Consider the following 20094-nt stretch of genomic DNA (forward strand, 5'->3'; position numbering starts at 1 on the left):
TAGCAAAGGGCAAAGTTGAAAAAAATGTATTTGCATCTCGTAAATGCTTAAAGCTCAAAGCAGCATCGGACTTACCTTAAGCTTAAGGCCTTTGGTGATGCAATTGCATTTTTCCAAAGCTCTCCAAAAAATTCGCAAACGCCGTTTACATTTGCCCATATGACTTTGGCAATGTGTTGCCAACGCTACCTTGTTCCTGAGGTAGGGGGAGAGGGAACGGAAAAGAGAGAAGGGCAAAAATGGAAAGAGAAAAAGTTCAAATAATATAAGGGGGGAAAAAGAAAAAAAGGAAGACAAGTTTGGAACGTCTAATATCACATGTAATGAGGTGCCAGCCTCTCAATGGGATAATTTCAAAATATTAACTTACCCCCTAATTTTGTCAAATCCCAATCCTCATTATAGAAAGATATAAACCGAAATTAGGGGTGATTGGTTTTAGAGTGGGCCGATTCTTATCTTGGAATCGGATCGGACGGTTCTCAGGTGTGTTTCGGAACCAGTGTTCAATAACTACACAAAAAGGGGATCTAAACTAATTACTAGAATCAAAAGTGATGGCCGAAGGAACAAATGAGATCCATAGTTCCCTTACCCCGAAGGCAAGGCCGCAACTGCAAGGGTGGGCTTGAACCGAGGTTGCGAGCAATATCAAGGGAGGACCAGAGATCATGGAGATCGAGAGTCGCGATTGCAATGCTGTGATGGAGGGTTGGTGGCGAGACTGCAACTGGCGAGGCAGCGGGTGATTGTGATGAGGCGACCGAGAGAGAGCAGAGAACGAGAGGAAGGGAATCGTGAGTGCAAGAGAAGAGGAGGCTAGGGTTTTTTGGTTTCTTAGTCACTTCATGAGGTTACTCTTTTGGTTTGGAAAGAAGAGCAGAAAAAATAGGGTATATCAGTTCGTTCCGGGAGGGTGGATTCACACCTGGAATCGAGAACCGGACCGATATTCACCGGTTTGATTCCTGGTTCGAGCGGCTCCTTTTTCTCACCCCTAATCAAAATAATTTGATTGTTTGAAAGAAACGGCTTTGACGGGGCTCATGTTTTGTTAGAAGAGGTCTAACAGCTCATGCTTACATTAAACAAAAAGGGATAATTTTACAAAAAGAAAAATTCTAATATTTTCTTGTGGGATACCGATACTCCAAATTTTTTTTTGTGTCACTAATACCCTAAACTTATACCAGTGACTCAAAAATACCTTCCATTAAACTTCAGTCCTCAATGGCTGCTAAAAATCCGGCATGGTAGCATTCATGGACAACGTTAGGCAAACAGATCCGATGTGATAATGGATGCACGCTGCTAAGTCCACCAAGAGCTTTTCCACGTTGAGTTTTCAACGGCCGTGCATGCTGTCTTGTCGAATTTTTAATGGCCATACAAATGGAATGCACTTTTGGGTTATTTAGGGTACGTTTGGTAATTATTTTATTTTCAAAAACAATTTTTGTTCAGAAATAATTTTTTTATTCTGTTCTCGAAAATAATTTCTAAGCATTTGAAGGCGTTTGATAACGGCTCAAAATTTCCATTCCTGGAATAAAAAAAGAACAGAAATGCGTTTGGTAACTACACAAAATTTCTTTTTATTAATAATATTTTAATATTTCTTTTTTTTTCTTCTTCTCCTTCTTGGCCATGGTTAGCGACCGACCACAGGCCAGGATCGGTGAGGGCGAGGGCCGCCCTCGTCTAGACCGCGAGGGTCCAGCCCTCGCCCTCGTTGACCCTGGCCTATGACCGGCCACCGGCCAGGAAAGAAGAAGAGCAGGAAAGAAAAAAAAATCTCTTCTATTTCTGATTCTTGTTCCCAGAATCAAGAATCAACCTTTTTTTTATATTATTGATTCTGTTCCAAAACTGATTCTGGAAATAAATTTGTGACCGAAAACAAAAAATTTACCAAACGGATTTTTATTCTTTTTTTGTTTCCGAGAACGAAAGAATATAATCGGTCACTATTTAACGAGTTACAAAATACACCCTTATATATATTTGGGGTACTGGTGAAACGAACAGTAATTTGGGGTATAATGATTCTTGATGGGAATTTCCAAAATAAAAAAAAATTGCTTGGGCAAAGGCGAGTCAACAGTGCCCACGACCCATCAATAGGGTTTCATGCCTCACATAAAACTTGTATTCATTCGCTCCATCAGTTATATACTCGCGGCATGACTGCTTCATGCTATCTCTGAATCTGCTTCTTGAGCAGTTGCTGAAAAGACCCTTTCTAAGAAAAAGCATAAATAATATAAAAATTGAAAATAAATTTCTATTATCTGGCTTACCAATTCAAGAACGGACTTCCTACGTGAATTAGTCGCACAACATAAATTTAGTTGCCTAAACCACTAGGTGTAGACAATTTCATGCTTAGATTAACTCCTCGGATTTTGACTCGCGTCTTCCACGTTAACGAAAGATTTAGTAAGTTCAAGACTTATCTCATCTTAACCGAGCTTCCTCTTCGTAAGAAAACGACCACAAATAATCCTTTTAATTTTGTCATGTAGAGATGATTATGTACCTTCGCAAAGCTACGGTTGCTCCTACTTTGCCAGGTTGTTCTATTAGAACTACACCAGTACACGAGCAATTCACGACCGGAACAACGCATCTATGGCATGTTGTGCGAACCAAATCGAGAATGGTTTCTCTAATCGGCTATCAAAATTTCAAATCCTACTCTGTCGCGACCAAGGGCGCATGTCCAAGGGATCTGCGCTGGCGTCGGCCATCGCCTTTTCTCCTGATCGTTAGGTGATCTGTTGCGATCTATTTAGGTCTGGCCAGATCGTTAACTCGTACTTCTCCTCTACTTAAAAACGCTCAGCACTCGACGTTGCATCCGATGCATGATGATATTGTTTGAGCTAAACCCAAAATGCGAAGGCACGTGATGCGATGCGAACGAGTCTCACGCACGCATTGTAACGCTATCTCGCCGTGACCGGATTTTAAGGAAACCGCTTTGCACCCGAGAGACTTCACCGTCACCCCCTTCGCATTTCCCCATTTCTATTCTTATTATATTCGTGTTGCTTTTCCTTGGTTAATCGGCTGAATTGTCCGTACTGATTTGTCGGTCGCTTCAGGCTCGTGACTCTCGAGCTCGAAGGGGGAATCTTCTTTGTCTTTGCCTCTTTTCTGGCCCTTCTCTCTCTTTCTATCACCCATGTCAGATAGAGCAAGGCCTCCAGCATGACCCCGTTGCTCAAATACTACAACTTTCTTACTTTATTTGAAATTTACGACATACAAGGTCGGCATAAATGAATTTTTGAAAACACAATTATTCATCTTTTGATTTTGAAGAAACCATGCTCCAAAAGGCAAATGCACCTAGTTTCAGTGGGTAACTCATCATAGCAAGAGTCCACAATTAGGCACTGAATTCGATATTTTACGGTAGTTCGGGGGATCTTCCTTGTGTTTATTCTTAAAAAGTATAAAGTCTAAGTTCCAGATAAAAACCTTTTCACATGACATGCGGAGACAAATAACCTACTAATGGACATTGGGTGACTTCGAGATGATATTTGGTTATGAGCCACGACAAGACTCTGTTTGTTTTGTGGAAAATATTTTTTTGGCGTTTGGATCGCTTAATCAAATGAGCTAACGAAAAATCTTTTCCTAGTCAATGAGACGCCAGGCCCAGTATATCAATGCTGGGCCCTGGACCTTGGCGCCTATGTCGGGACCTCAGCTCCTGAGCCCAAAGTCCATCAAGGCCGAGCTTGGGACTCTTGTGCCCATTCTCAGATCCTCGGCGCCCACGCCCCGGTCCATTAACGCCGGGCCCAAGCCCGGGTCCATCGAGTCCATGCATGGGACTTCGGTCGCCCATCCTCGGGTCCATAGAGCCCGGGCCCTTGACCCCGGCGCCTGGGACTAGGTCCCTAATGCTTGAACCCAAGTCCATGGAGGCTAGGCCCTGGACCTCGATGATTGTTCCCAGGTCCATCGAGCCCCGGACATCCGTGTCTGCGTCCAAATTCCCAAAGCCCAGACCCAGGTCCATGTGCCTAGGTCCCCAGCAATGCGCTCGGGTCAATGGAGGTCGGGCTTGGGACTCGGTACTGGTGTTGGTGCCTGTGCCAGGGACGCCGAGTCTTCGGGTCCATCAAGGCTAAGCCTGGGATCGGGACTCCGGCAGTACGGATTGAGTCCCTAGTGCTTGTGTAACGCCCCAGGGTCCGCCACTGTACACATATTGTCCGTTTTGGGCCCTTACGGTTTTGTTCCTTTAGGCTTCGCCCAGAAAATGCGTATGTATAGATAGAGAACCCCGAACCTTATAAGCCGGTCCGAGATTCTCCTTAGGCGATGTGCGACAAGAGAGGTTCCCCTCCTTTCCCTGCACACGTCCGAGGATCGAGGCGCGGACGCACCGCCATCGCTCCTCTCCGCACACCGCCGCCTGGGCTGTCACACTCTCCACCCCTTACGGACACAGCGCCCTTGCTGTGGCCCTATACACTGTCACACTCTCCACCCCTTACGGATACAGCGCCCTCGCTGTGGCCCTATACGCTGTCGGGAGTCGGCTCTGATACCACCTGTAACGCCCCGGATCTATACTGTGTAATATTGTCCGCTTTGGGCCTACTGACTCTCACGGCTTTAAAACGTGTTACACGGATATGGAACTCCAAGCCTTATAAGCCAGTCCAGGACTCCCCTCTAGGTGATTTGGGACAAGAGAGGCTCCCCCTCCCTTCCATGCGCATGTTCAAGGACTGAGGTGTGGACGCATCGCCATCCCTCCTCCTCACACACCGTTGCCTGGGCCGTCACACTCTCCACCTCCTACAGGCACAACGCCCTCGTTGTGGCCTCACACGCGGTCAAGAGTCGGCTCTGATACCACCTGTAATGCCCCGGGGTCCGCCACATACACATATTATCCACTTTGGGCCCTACTAGGCCCTCACGGTTTTGTTCCTCTGGGCTTCGTCCAGAAGACGCGTATGTACAAATAGAGAATCCGGAACGTTATAAGCCAGTCCATGACTCCCCCCTAGGCGATGTGAGACAAGAGAGGCTCCTCTCCCTTCCTTGCGCACGTCCGAGGATCGAGGCACGGACGCGCCGCCATCCCTCCTCCCCGCGCACCGCCGTCTAGGCCATCACAGCCCGGGCTCGGGTCCATAGAGGCCTAGCTCCGAATCCTAGTGCCCGTGCTGGGACCTTGTTACCGAGGACTCAAGCTCCGGTGTCGGGGACCCAGGCCCGGCCTCAATGGACCTTTACCCCGCCTTGATGGACCCGGATTAAGTAAAGCATCATTCTTATTAAAATTAAAATCAAAACAATCTATCATTTCGTTTATCCAACACTAATGAAGATTTTTACATCTCTAATTACTATTCGAAATTACCGAAATGAAAATTAGCCTTAAATCAATTTTCCTTTGATGACATACGTCTTTTCTATCTAAGTGAATAGTTTTGCTAACTTCACAGAGGATAGGTAGGAAATCAATGATCTATCGATTTATCTAACCAAGATATGCTCTTTATTTATTGTAATAATTTTTTTTCTCATAAAGCACAAATTTTGAGAACTTTCTTGCATATGGTAATTTTCTTTCAAGCATGGTTTTTTTTTTTTATGTGTGGTGATAAATCCATCAAGTACTTTACAACATGTTTTGCTTTTCCCAACTTTTTTTTCTTTAACCAATAAAATATGTGCTAAGCGATAACATAATTTCCATGTTATTTGATATATAGACAACCATATCTACTCTAATAATTTTTAAACAGGCATTGACACTTAGGGTGCGAATGGTAACCATTCTGCTCCAAAAATCAAATTCTTGCCAGAAATTGATTTCTGGAGGAGAAATCTGTTTGATAAAACATGACTAATTCTGCTCCAGAAATTGATTTATGGAACAGAAATCTATTTTGATTTGTTGATTTTTTTTGCACCTAAAAAAATTAAAATTTTACTCAAAGTGGGTGGCCACATGTATTATAAGCCATTTTGTAAAGTTTTGAAATTTTTGATTTTTTTTAATTTTTTTTGGGCACCTAAAAAAATTTAAATTTCACTCAAAGTGGGTGGCCACAGGTATTCTAAGCCATTTTGTGAAGTTTTGAATAATTTTATCTTTTTATTTTTTTGGGCACCTCAAAAAATTTAAATTTTACTCAAAGTGGGTGGCTACAGATATTCTAAGCCATTCTGCGAAGTTTTGAAATTTTTTATTTTTTTTATTTTTTTGGGCACCTCAAAAAATTTAAATTTCACTCAAAGTGGGTGGCCACAGGTATTTTAAGCCATTTTGTGAAGTTTTGAAAATTTTTATTTTTTTTGGGCACCTCAAAAAATTTAAATTTCACTCAAAGTAGGTGGCCACAGGTATTTTAAGCCATTTTGTGAAGTTTTGAAATTTTTGATTTTTTTGGGCACCTCAAAATATTTAAATTTCACTAAAAGTGGGTGGCCACATGTGTTTTAAGCTATTCTGTGAAGTTTTGAAATTTTTGATTTTTTAAAAAAAAATTCACCAAATTTCATATTTTCCCGAAATCTGACTTTTTTTTATTTTCTGGAAATTTTTATGAATTTTTTGAAAAAAAAATTATGAGAAAATAGGGAGAATGCATTTCGGAATCAAGAAGCTACAAAAAGTAGCTTCTCTTTTTCTTGCCAAAAACTCATTCCGGAATAAAAAATGCATTCTGGAATCAAGAATGCATTCTGGAATCAAGTATTTTTAACAAACGCATTTTTATTCCAGAATGCAAAAATCGCTCCGGAATGCATTCCGGAAATTTTTTAACAAACGCCATTCTGTTCCGGAATGCATTCCATGCGCACACTTAGTTGCTACTTGATCAAAGAATTTTTATTTTTGGTGGGAAATCCAATTTCATGGGTTTTTTTTTTCCCTATATTGTCACGTTAGGCCCACGCGCACACACTGCCACACGCAAGCCACACGCAAAAGACCTCGAGAGTAACCAAAATGTTTTACTCGCTCCTTGAGTGGAGTCAAAATGTTGACTTTTCCAGAAACCGTATATTTAGATAGATGTGAGAATCAAGTTTTCCCCAAATTATCTTATCTTTTAAAAGGTTAACCCATTTGGAATGGACACATGCCAGGGCTGGGCTAGCGATTGCATTTCCCTCCCCGCCCCGTGAGGTGCAGCTCTGCCTCGCCGTCGCCGCCGCCGCCGCCTCCTTGAGCCCATGCGGAGCGTGGCAAGTCCCTTACGGGACCGCGCGAGTAAAGAACTTTCATTAACTCTTTAATATTTTATGTTAAAATATACTATCAATTGAAATTTTCATGATAACCATAAACTATGCAATATTAAACTTAGGAAAAATGATACAAACAGTCATTGAACTTTCGCCCAATATGCAATGTGGTCTCCGAACTTTTAATTTATTTAATATAGTCCCGGGACTTTTGGTACATGTTCAATTTAGTCATTGAACTATATGAAAATGTTCAATGAAGTCCTTTCATTAATTCAAGATCATATAACATTTTTATATAGTTCAGTCCAGAGACCACATTAAATATTAGGTTAAAATTCAGGAATTATATTGAATAAATTAAAAATTTAGGGACCACTTTATACATTGTGCCAAAATTTAATAATTATTTGTGTTATTATTTCTTAAATTTATTCATATCCTGTAACTAGTTATTGAGGTATCATTATCTCATGAGTTCGACTTTACTTATTTATAAATATATTGTACTTACCCTTAAATAACATGTACTTTTTACTTTTATCTAGTATTAATTTTGGCCTAATTCCAAAAAAAACCCCAAACTTTACACTTTGTCCCAATTATACCCTGAACTTTTTTTTGTCTCAAGAAAAACCTCAAACTTTTCTCCGAGTCCCAAATCTACCTACCGTTATAACTCGTCAATTAACGTCGGAAAAAAAAAAAAACAGAACCGTAGGCTGGCGTGGCCAAGCCTTCGCCGGTGGCCGCCGCCACGCCCGCCGGGAAGGAGCGGCGGCCCTCGCTGGGCCTTCCCGAAGGCCGGCGACCCTCGCCGGCCCCGGGCGAGTTGCCGGCGAGGGCCTGCAGCCCCCGATCTAGGGGACCCTCCCCCAGGCGAGGCCCAGGCGAGGGCCGCCGCTCCTTCCCGGCGGCTGTGGCGGCGGCCACCGGCGAAGGCTTGGCCACGCCGCAGCTGCTGGTTCTGTTTTTTTTTTTTTCTGACGTTAATTGGACGGAGTTATAACGGTAGGGTAGATTTGGGACTCGGAGAAAAGTTTGAGATTTTTCTTGAGACAGTTCAGGGTATAATTGGGACAAAATGTAAAGTTTGGGATTTTTTTTGGAATTAGGCCTATTAATTTTGGTGCGTATGGAACTGTAGTTTGTTGTTTTTTAACAAGGGTGGGACAAGAGCCTCGAAAATCAGAGTGAGGAGTCACATCCTTCCTGAGCAACTCTGGGGACCTAGATTCTTTCCTCCAGTCTATTAGAGATAGGTTCTGCCTTGGAGTTCTACAATTCATCATTAATTGGTCCTGCAACTTTCCGGTGATACTGGCTGTTGCTCCTGCAGTTTTTTACTTTTATCCATCCATGATATACATACACACTTATACATATACATATACATATATAGAACGGTTCGATTTTCAAATATTTGAATTACGTACAGTAATATACGAGTCAAATGCATTAAAAAAGGACCAATGTGATGCAGGATTAAAATCCATCCTAACGATGATCATACTCAATTCATAAAATATGCTCGTTAAATTTAGTTCATTAGATAAGATATACCAATGAATTCCAAAGCCGAGTTGAAATTTAAAAAGATCATTTCATAGTACCTTTATGGAGTTATGTATGCCCGTGCATTGACGGTACCTTTCTAGTTTGTGTCACGATTCTTATTGTTTTCCGTGCATGGTGATAAAAGGAGAAAAAAAAATTCTTTTAAGTAAAGGTAAACTTCGAATTGAGTTTGGTTGGACTTTGGAAATGGGATTTGGGCCTCTAAAGGCTTTCAAGAGGAAGTTAAGGTGTCTTGCAAGAAAATTTGAAAGGCCTTTCAGTCAAAGTCAGCATTTTCAAAGTTCTTTAGTTCAATGCAAGTCCTATCCAGCTTTGACTTTGATCATTTCCGGAATGCTAACGGATTTTTTTCTTCTAACTTTGTCCTCGCTGCAATTTCAGTTTTACCCTCACTCATGTCCAATTGCAGCGGGGTCAGATTTAATTGCCGACGAGCCATCGCCATATGCCCACGCTTGAGGTTGCACAACCTCAGACGAGGGCCGCATAGGGTTGCACGACCTTGGTGAGGGCTGCCGGTGCCAGATCTGGCTTGTCAGCGTTTAGCCGTTGCCTGAGCACTAACGGTTGCTGAGCTTCGATTACTTTTTTTTTTAATGGAAAATATAGCTAAAGTTTTTTTTTATAAATGTAGTTTTTTTCCAAACAACATTAAAACCAAAGTTGATTTCCAATGCACTTTTCAATTACACTTCATCAAATGCTATTTGCATTTTTGAAAACCATTTTTAACCTAAAATCATTTGCATTTCCCCAAAAGCTCTCCCAAACACACCCCGTATTCTAAGAATGCAAAGAATTCACGAAGAATTATGCAAAGAAGTTAATGTGGCAAATGTACGCTTGTTGTAGCCATGAACGTTACTTTTAGTCTCAGGCTGCGTTTGGTTGGACTTTGAAAATGGGCTTGGGGCTTTAGAGACCACAAATGCAGTGATATTTGACAATTTTTTTGAAGAGTTTTAGGGAGATGCCATCATGCCATTGCATTTCCAAAGCCCTCTAAAGTCCCTTGCTCAGGCTTGCCTTGGGCTTTCAGCATTTACAGAATGCCAAATTTAGGGTTTAATGATATTTTCTTCCATTTTGTCCTCATTAAATTAAGTAAAATCTAGTTCTACCCTTCCCTTACACACCAATCTCTCTCTCCTCCCTCTCTCCTCCAGTGTGTTGCCATGACCCTGCCATCTCTGACGAAGTGGTTTGAGATTTTTTTTTAAATAAAAGCAAAAGTGTTTTACAAGTGCAATGTTTTCTAAACAACATTTAAAAAAAGTTGTTTTCCAATACACTTTTAAATCATACTTTATAAACCACTATTTGTATTCCGATAAAACCCGTTATCTTAAAGTGCTTTACATTTCCCCAAAAGCTGAATCTTACGCAGCCTACTAAGGTTACTTTAGTTGCCTTTGCATAGCTATGCCAAAGGACTTTGAGCCCTGGTAAAATGTTGAGGTGTTTGGCAATAAAAGTGCAAAGGCCTTTGAACCAAAACTAGCATTTCTGAATTATCTTAGGCTTTCGACCAAAAACAAGTTATCCATAGGCTATGTTTGATCTCTGAGCTTGGATTGGTATATGATAAGATAATGTCGGATTAGAAATCTTCCAAATACTTTTCGGATTGTAAAAAGTTGCATCATATGTTTGGTGCAACCTTTAAGACATAGGATTAAAAATATTTGGAAATCCCGTTTGCCAATTTAATCTCCCACGGGCAAGATCTTGCCTCTAACTTCCTCACTAGCATCGTTAAAGCGGCTCTCTTTAGCTCCCTCTGGTTTATTCCTTCGCCGTTAGCTTTGCCAGATTTACTGTCGTCTCCACCTCTAGGCCATAGTCCTCGCTCACTTCACCATGTCAGAGGCAATTAAGGCTCTACCAAAGACGAGCCTCAGGTTGCGAAGGCATCGCAGAGCAACCGGGGGAGGCAACGAGCACTTTTGATCAAATAGATGAGGTAGCAACAGTTGCTGATGTAGAGGAGAAGGGTGTGACAGGGTGGCGGATATTGTGCGCGAAGCTCGAATGGCACTTGACGTCGAAGGTGATGATTTGGGGTAGTTTGTGGGGGGGGGGGGCGGGGGTGTGGGTGGGGGAAGGAATTGGAGAAATATCTACTAGTGGATGACGCTGGGGCAACAAGTGACAAGGGCAGACACGCCTCTGTTGTGGACGACGACTGAAGGATCTTGCCTTATATGAGGGCATTCGAGTTCTTCAGTGGTGATAGTTATGTCATGTATAACTTCTCCTTTGCACCCTCGATTGTCGGAGCACAATCGGTTGGTCGGTGATGACGATGACGATCGACGGTGGTCAAAGATGACAGTGATCGCACGGTGATTAGAAGCAACGGTGATTGACTATTGTGGTAGTGGTCGGAGGGCGGCGAAGCAATATCGGATGCATCACTACATCACTAGTCGATGGAAGATAACGGAGTTCGTTAAGTTGTTTATTAATTTTTTTTTTATCTAATTTGAATTTATCCCATCTACTGCCCCCAGATTTCTTAGCCATCATTTTATTTGGGTTTATTTGGCCTGAGGACGTCACCAAACACCAAATAGGATAATTGGTTATCCTATCTGGACTCAAATCCCTACTACCAAATGCAGTCTTAACCCCATGCAAGTCCCATTGACATTTAGAATTTTTGGAATTCTACTTTCAGGGTCATAAGAATTTTTTTTCTTCCAACTTTTCCCACACTGACGTTTTCGCATTCCAATCTTATCCTCATGAAACAGTATTCACCCTTTTTGAAATTGATGTTGTAGATCTGGGTTGTTGTTTTGAAGCGTTACCGAAGGTTGCACGAGTCCAACTGACTGTTGCCAACAGTCATGGAGGGTGGTTCAGGGCCACAGGTTTGTAAGGCAAGATCCGGAGGGTTGCAGTTTAGGTGAGATCTAGCGAGGGTCGACGAGGCCCCTAAGGGTTGTCAAGGTCGAGGGTCGTCGTGTCGAGCGTCACCAAGGCTAGGGCTTGCCAAGTCAAGGGTCGTCCAAGCCTCTGTCTCCAGATCTATATCGCCTGAGGTCACGCGACAGGCGGCTGCCAAAGCTTTTAACCTTCTCTTTGCTGTTGAGGGTCCTCGAACCTCTATCTCCAGATCTATGTCGCCTTAGGTCGCGCGATCTCGGTGAGGAGCTGCTTCGGAGCTTTCATCTGTCCCAATGGTTGTCGAGGGTTGCCTGAGTTCACCCATTCTTCTATTTTTTTTAAAATTTTTTTAACGAAAGTCCTTTACAAGGTTTGAGTGTTTACCGAACACTATTTTCATTTATCTAAAACCCATTAATTTAAAGTCCTTTGCATTTTTGTAAAGATTTTTGTGCAAATACTCTCCCAAACGAACCCGTAGACCCTAACTCTTTGATGGTAAGTTTTCAATTGAAAGTTCTTGGAATGCTTAAGGTTCCGGGGATTGAAAGTTTCTTGAAGTAGGCTAATAAAGAATGGAGAGAGAGTCCATCATTACGACTATTAGGAAGGCCAGACGACCATGGCGATGAAGAAATGACTTTTGCCTTTTCCCCAACTAACATTCAAAGATTGGAGAGCAACCGGGTTAAGTGGATAAAGACTAGCTTTGCATTTCTTTTATTTTATTTTTTCCCACGTCTTTACTCATAGGAAAATAAAACCTTCTTATTTCCAGACTCTCCATATATATTTTTCGTTATTCGATAAGTTTTTTGTCCCCTAAAATGCTTTTGCTAGCCTAATCAAGATATCTTAACAAGTTTATTGGTTTCTTATAATTTTGTTTTATAATTTACAGTTATCCCAAAAACATTGATTTAGATAATTCGTTGCCCTACTATAAGAGTGCACAATCGTTGAATTAATGAAAAAATAAATTATATGGTCTTTAGATTATGTTGATCATATTCATCTTGATAGTTGATCACATGGGACTCCCGGATCAACAATCCAGATGATCTCATTAGCCCCCATCGCTTACACATCGTGTAATACCAGCTCAATACCAGCTCGGGTGAATCACCATACTAGTCAAGCACGTCAATGTAACGTAACTTATTGTTTAACCTATCTTTCACGTTCTCAGAGAATCTAAACTGTATCTGACAATACTCCAATAAAGAAAAGCAAACAAGGAGCATCAAATACTTCGCAGAAGACTTTGAAAAGTGTTCAGCACGCTCGGAAAATGAGGTTTTCCATCTTTCGAAGGGCATTTGAGTGCGGTTCAAGCAAACCTTCCACACTAATGACTCCACTTGCAGGTCAACCAAATGAAATAAAGAATGCTAGACCACCACCACTTTGAGGTTTACTTGGTTCACTTTCCTCATTAGCTTGAAGGGCATAGGACATTCTATTGATGTAGAAAATACTGGTTGAAGTATTGTTTCACATCATTTCATAACGGGTTCTAAATGTCTTTATATTCATGTGGTCTCTCTCTACCTATTAGTTTAAGTTTTTGTGTTAAACTTCCTAATATGGTACCAGAGTTAATGCAATCTCTTTCACGAATGTGAAATTTTAGCAAATTTTATGTGCTGATCGTAATCCAATTTATATGTGAGAGGAGGTGTTGAAGTATTGTCCCACATCGCTTGAAAACGGATCCTAAATGCTCTTTATATTCATGTGGTATTTCTTCACCTATTAGCTTAATTTTTTTGGTTGGACTTTCTAACATTGCTGATAATGATGCAAAAGATACAAGAAATGAAAATGATATTTCCACAGCCAGATAAGATCATGCTCTAAGGGTAAATGGTCGCACTGCCACACGAGCCCTTTACTTGAGTTGTTCTCCTCTTTGCTTGGTTCTCCGAATTAGGATTGTCCAGATCTGTTTAGGTATGTTTTCACAAAGAAAGTTTAATCTCTATTACTATATAAAGTAAAGAGGACTTCGTAATTTAATCTACATCATCTACAGCGTGACCTGCTTTTGCCAAGCACTAAGCAGGTCTTCCAGACTTTTTCATGAATTTTTGCTGAATAATCTGTCACCTTCCACAAATAGTTAATTCGAATTCGAAGCAATTCCACGTTCTCATGTTCTATAAACTGTTCACCTTCTATTGTTCCATCCAAACTTTAATGAACTGTTGTTGTCTAGTTGTTCACATTTTGCAAAGGTTTTTCCAGATTTAGACACATTCATGTTCAATAGCTTGTCCTCCTTTTGTGGAACCAAAGCCTTTCCATGCATTTAGATGTCCTGTTGTCGACACCTATGGCATATGATTTGTGTATATAAAAGTTGTTCTTCACATTCAAATGCACACTTTAGTAATTATTTTGTCATTTTCAAAATATCATAAGAGATATTCTCAACGGCCCGTTAATCACCTCTACCTATGAGTTATGTTTGCACTTGCATGGGTGTTAGTAAATATTGTTTGGTTGTTTAGTTGCTTCTACGCTTCATAATAGTATACATTTATTAACATGGAGACAATTAATTGATATCATATTAAATTGGGGGAAATTACAAAAATAGCCTAAACCTATTGTAATTATGCCAATTCAATTCTAAACCTTTCAATTATGTCAATTAAGTCCTAAACCTTTTTGACAATTTATCGATTTTGTCATTTTGGCCTATTTTGGCCAAAAATTGCTGACGTGGATGTCGGCCATCCTAAGTGTCATTGTCGATACTAACGTGGACAATTTTTACAATTTTAAAAAAAATTGAATTTTTAAATATTTTTATTTTATTTTTCCTTTTCTTTCTTTTTCTTTTTCCTTCTTCCACCGCCGGTTGTTGGGCCTTGGCGATGGCCGGTGACCAGCCACAGGCGAGGTGGAGCCTCACTCAAGGCTGGTGAGGCTCAAGCTTGTTGGGATCTAGTGCTGCTCGAGCTCATCGGCCCTTTCTTGTGGCTGGTCATTGGCCGTTGCTGAGGCAACCGGCGGAGGTAGAATGGAATAAAATAAACCAAAAAATTTTAAAAAAGAAGAAGGATTGGACCTGACTACACACCACAAAAATAGAAGCCTCATGGGCTTGACTTTAGGAGGGCCGCCCAATACTTAAGTCAAGATGAGGAATAAAGAGTTGAAAGAGAAAACTTTGAAAGAGAATCTTCTTAGAAAAGAGAGCCAAAAGGCAAAAAATATGAGCCTTAACTTTAAGTTCAGTATCATTACCTTTTTATACCACTGTTAATGTGCTCACCAAATAGGGTTAAGAAACCCTTGGTGGGCCTTGTCCTCTTAAGGCCTTGAGGGTCAAAGTATTGCCGGACACTTGATGAGAAAGCCGGCGAGGCTAACTCGTGGGTGTTGTACGGTGGCTATTGCCGTCTGCAGCCCCTAAGATCCGGGTAAGGTGTGCATAGGCCCCCAAGCCTAGCGTGTGTCAAGCCATTCATGATCGCATATTCCTCTCGGAGACATTTTTTTTTGGGCCGTGTTCTTAATGGGGCTACTAGATTGGATATGAGCCCATCAGGAAAAAGTGAATTTTTTTGGCCACAACAAATCCTTAACCTAGTGGTAACAATTAGCTTGCCAACCATGATGTTTAACACTCACTGAGCACGCGGTCCAGTGGTAAGGAATTTGGGTGGGGGTGGGGATGTTTAGTTTTAGGTATGGGATTCGACTTCACGTCTTACAAAGAAGTATAGCAAATGTCTGAGAGAGAGAGAGAGAGAGAGAGAGAGAAGAGAGAGAGAGAGAGAGAGAGAGAGAGAGAGAGAGAGAGAGAGAGAGAGAGAGAGAGAGATGAGAGTCCTAGAACTTGTTATGACAATGCAATTGAATCCTAAAACTTATAAAAAGTACAATTAAGTCTATCAGTTAACTCCGTCTAGTTTGGCAAATGGAAAATGCTAAAGTGGTTAAAATGATGTCGTTTTGGTCCAAATTCGAATTTTTAATAGAAATTTTATTTAAATTAATTTAAATAATAATTAATTTTTAAAAAAATAAAAAAGGAAACTAGGGGAGGACTAAATGGTGGGGCGGAGGTGGCGAGGGTGTTTTGACTTCTTTTCCTTTTTTTTTAAATTTAATTTAAATAAAATTGTTTAAAAAATCATATTTGAATCAAAACGACATCGTTTTAGCCTCATTCTTCTTGTTTTAGTCATGTCAGTGCCACGCAAGAGAGAAAAAAATAATAAAAATGGTTAATACCATGAAAAACCCCAAACTGGTACACCTATGATAAATTTGCCCCAAGCTATTTTTTTGATCACAAAAAACCTCAAACTGATACACTTGTGATAAATTTTATCCCGAACTATTTTTTTGACCACAAAAAACCTCACATTGGTACACTTGTGATAATTTTACCCCGAATTAATTTTTTGATCACCAAAACCCCAAACTGGTAGACCCGTGATAAATTTACTCTCCGTTAATTTTCGTTAAATTTTACTGTCAAATTGCTAAGTTTAATGACGCATGGTAGTTGACGAGTGTACCAGTTTGGGGTTTTACTCCTCTGTTTGTCATGAGTTTATCAATTTGTGGTTTTTCGTGATATTAATCCAATTTAACGGACACTAACGGAGGGTAAATTTGTCACAAATGTACCAGTTTGGGATTTTTAGTAGTCAAAAAATTAATTCGGGGTAAAATTGTCACATATGTACTAGTTTTGGGTTTTTGGTGGTCAAAAAATTAGTTCGGGGGAAAATTGTCACAGGTGTATTAGTGTGAGATTTTTTATGGTAAAAAAAGTAGTCAAAAAAATAGTTCGGGGCAAATTTGTCATATGCGTACTAGTTTGGGGATTTTTGTGGTTAAAAAATTAGGTTGGGGTAAAATTGTCACAGGTATACCAGTTTGAGATTTTTCGTGGTATTAATCCTAATAAAAAAAGCCTCGTCAGCATCTTCTGTTAATCAAATTGGATGGAATTAACGGAAAAACTTGATTGCACCAATTTGACAAATTTTAGAACTTGATTACAGTTTTACTAAGTTTATGATTCAATTGCACTTTCATAACAAGTTTTAGAACTTCCAATGTATTTATCCCAAAAGAAAAACCATTGTATTTAGCACGAGCATTTGAATTTCAAGGTGCAAATAACCTCACTACTCATATGAATACTTCTTCTCCCTGGTCAAGACCGTCCAATGTTCAAACATAGCATCATGCTCCAAGTGGAAACGAGCACACCGCACCACCAAGTTCTTTACTTGAGTTGTTTCCTTCTTGGGCTCGGTTCGCGCAAGTAGAGTCGTCCAGATATGTCTAGGTATAATTTGTGAAGAGAACCTCGTACTTTTAAGGGATATCAATTAATTTTTTCCTCAAATATTCTCATTTACTTATTTTACAAAAATTATATCTATAGGTAAGTGCATAAGTCGACAATGCTATCTTATCTCTCATGCACTTTTATATTGAAATTTGAATATTTTTTATCCTACAACAATATTCCTACGTTAAAAAACTTCAATCTCACTTCTATCCATACAATTTCTTCTAATCGTGCATTTTTTTTTATCAATGAATCACATATTTCGTAATAAAGTGGTTTATACTTATTCTTGCAATATTGAATTTCTTACATATACGCGATAGACGTGTACATTTGCTAGTACTTTTACAAAGAAGATGCCCTAGCTGTTTACACAAAAAAAATGACCAACTTTTAGTTATTATAGACATGTGATAGACTTAGTTAATGGGAGCAGAGTTTAGTCATTTATGAACAGAATTATCTGTGACTTGAAGAGAATCGACAACTTGCCAGTGATGAAATCAAGGACACACAACGTGAAGTTATCGATGAGAACCTTGAAGTTGATCGACGGAGTTATCGATATCGACAATGAGCAGTTGACACGAAGATAATCATCGGGTGTATATTTTGCCGTTATTTTAGGATTGTTGTAGATAAGTATTAAGATAATAGGAGATCGTAGGGTAACTTACTGTGGATAATGTAACCTAACAACTAGGAAGTTATTTTTTTTTAGTAAGCGTTTGTTACCTCCAATTATAACCTCCCATTGTTGTTTGTTGGCTTTAGATAACCGTATCGTACTATTTGTAAAGCCCTAGAACAAATAAACAAAACCTGTTATCTTTCAATTCTTGTATCCTACTTGTAGTTTTTAGATATTTCATTGTCAATCAAGTTCTGACGTTGTATCTTTATATCATCGGACTTTATCATCAATTAAATTTCGACAATGTTTTGTATAATTTGATGTTGATTAAATTCCATTGAAGCACATCTACTTGTCTTCTTGTGCTCCATTGATAAGACTTTTGTCTGGAAGCGCCATAGAATCTGTCTCCTCATAATAAAACCCAAAAAAAGAATTCAGTGAAAGGTATTTTGTCATCGATTATATTCCGGCGAAATAACAGCATGTGTTTAAAATGAAAATTTTGTAAAAAAAAAGAGAACGACTAAAAAAATGATTTCACAATGGAAATCTGCGCCTAAGTCATCTTTACCAAATATTATAAGTAGATCGTTGGAGTCGAGATTTTTTTTAAGGTAAACAAAGGCTTTTATACAAAAACAACTTCTAACAGAGCAAGTTCAGTTATTACAAGCACTCAAACTACTAGTGACAAAGATGGGTACGACGAAAGTTCTTGCTAACCTCACTTTCTAATCAGCTTTTTACCGGCCCACGGCGTTTCTTGGCTAAATTTTCTAGGAAAAGGAGAAAGAAAAGAGAAAGAAAGTTAAAGTAAAGGTACCTCTCATGGTGGTTGAAGTCTATCAGTCATTATGTCACTCCTCTGGGAAAACCTCAGAAGCAATGGGGACCCCAATCTCTTATTTATGATCAGTATTGGGAGGAGAAAGCTACCCCATATTTTAAATCCACTACCAACCAAACCAGGCAACCCCTTTCTCAAGAAGGGGACAAGTGAATGAGAGTTACAAGATCTGGTAAAAAAAATTTCTTGAAAAAAGAAGAAGAGAGAGAGAGAGAGAGAGAGAGAGAGAGAGAGAGAGAGAGAGAGAGAGAGAGAGAGAGAGAGAGAGAGAGAGAGAGAGAGAGAGAGAGAGAGAGTGATACTAGAAATAATTATGCACTTAAGTTTATATTAACATATAGTTTTGGAGGAGAGTAAAAGAGTTTGTAAGCAAGATGAAGAGTAAAATGATCTGGGCGGTGATGCGATGCCTTGACCGGGGCACCTAATAACTTTTCGAGCACGACATTCAAACGCTCGAGATGTCCTCTCTTCTCTCTCTCTATGTGTGGATTTACAGGTGCATGAATGAATATAGTCTTATCAACGAGTGTTCCAAAAACACCGAATAAGTCGACGACGTGTGTTGAATCATTGGACTCAAGCTCGACCTTTAGGGAAAAAAAGAACCCGAAAAACCATGAAGATTTTCGCTCGTGATTGGTTCTATCCATCATCAGCCGGGACCTTCCCATAACAAGCCTAGGCATGGTACCCTTCTGTCCATACCCTGCGTGGTGAATGATGCCCGTCAATGATAAAAGCCTACACAAGCGGAAAGCATGCTGGTCCTCTTTTTTCTGAATGATAAAGACGAGGCACCATCCACCAAAGCAAAAGAAGAAGACTCCAAGGGGAGAGAGAGATGGGACCACCAAGACCTCTCTACTTATTAATATTAATATTAATATTATTGCAATTATCATTATTTGTTATTATTTTGTCTCTTCTTTTGACTCTGCGCAACCCAAAGTAATTCCACTCACCTACCGCCACCGCAAGCAAATTCACACCGCCCGACAACCTTATCAAGAAAAGGGCGTTTGGTTGGGGTTAGCTTGGATTTCAGGTTAACTCCCTTTTCTTGACGTGAATTATTGGTTGGAGATGAGCGCACTTGCATGCTCATCGCTTTCACTTTATTGCGTCGGGTACTCGGCATCCCATGTGATTGATCCTGAAGGAGCTGTTTCGTTTGCTATTTTCGCGGCTGCTGGTCCTCGTTTGCAAGGATTTGTTCCTTGCAGATTCAATCTACCTATATCAAAATTGATCTTATAGCCAATGGATCGACGTACGGCGTGATCGAGACGGGGTAATGCCGTGCTTGGAGGGGGGACTTTGACCCAAATCCTGTTTGTGGCGACACGGTATTGCGTAGAGGCCCTAGTAATCGACCAAACTAAGCAAGAGGATGCTTATTTGTGCACAACAAAGGCCCAGGAGGTTTCTGCCGAGAGGGACTTGGCGAGCAAACAACGCCATTCTCATAGGTGGGTTGTAATGGGCATCGAATCAACACTAGTCTGTAATCGGCACCGCAAGGTTGGATGAGCTTACTAAGAGTAATGGCAAGCGACAAAAGGACTTCATTGTACATTG

Source organism: Syzygium oleosum, unplaced genomic scaffold (genome assembly GCF_021117445.2).
Source record: "Syzygium oleosum isolate NSW1041296 unplaced genomic scaffold, Sole_v2.1 Sole_v2.28, whole genome shotgun sequence".
Taxonomy (NCBI): domain Eukaryota; kingdom Viridiplantae; phylum Streptophyta; class Magnoliopsida; order Myrtales; family Myrtaceae; genus Syzygium; species Syzygium oleosum.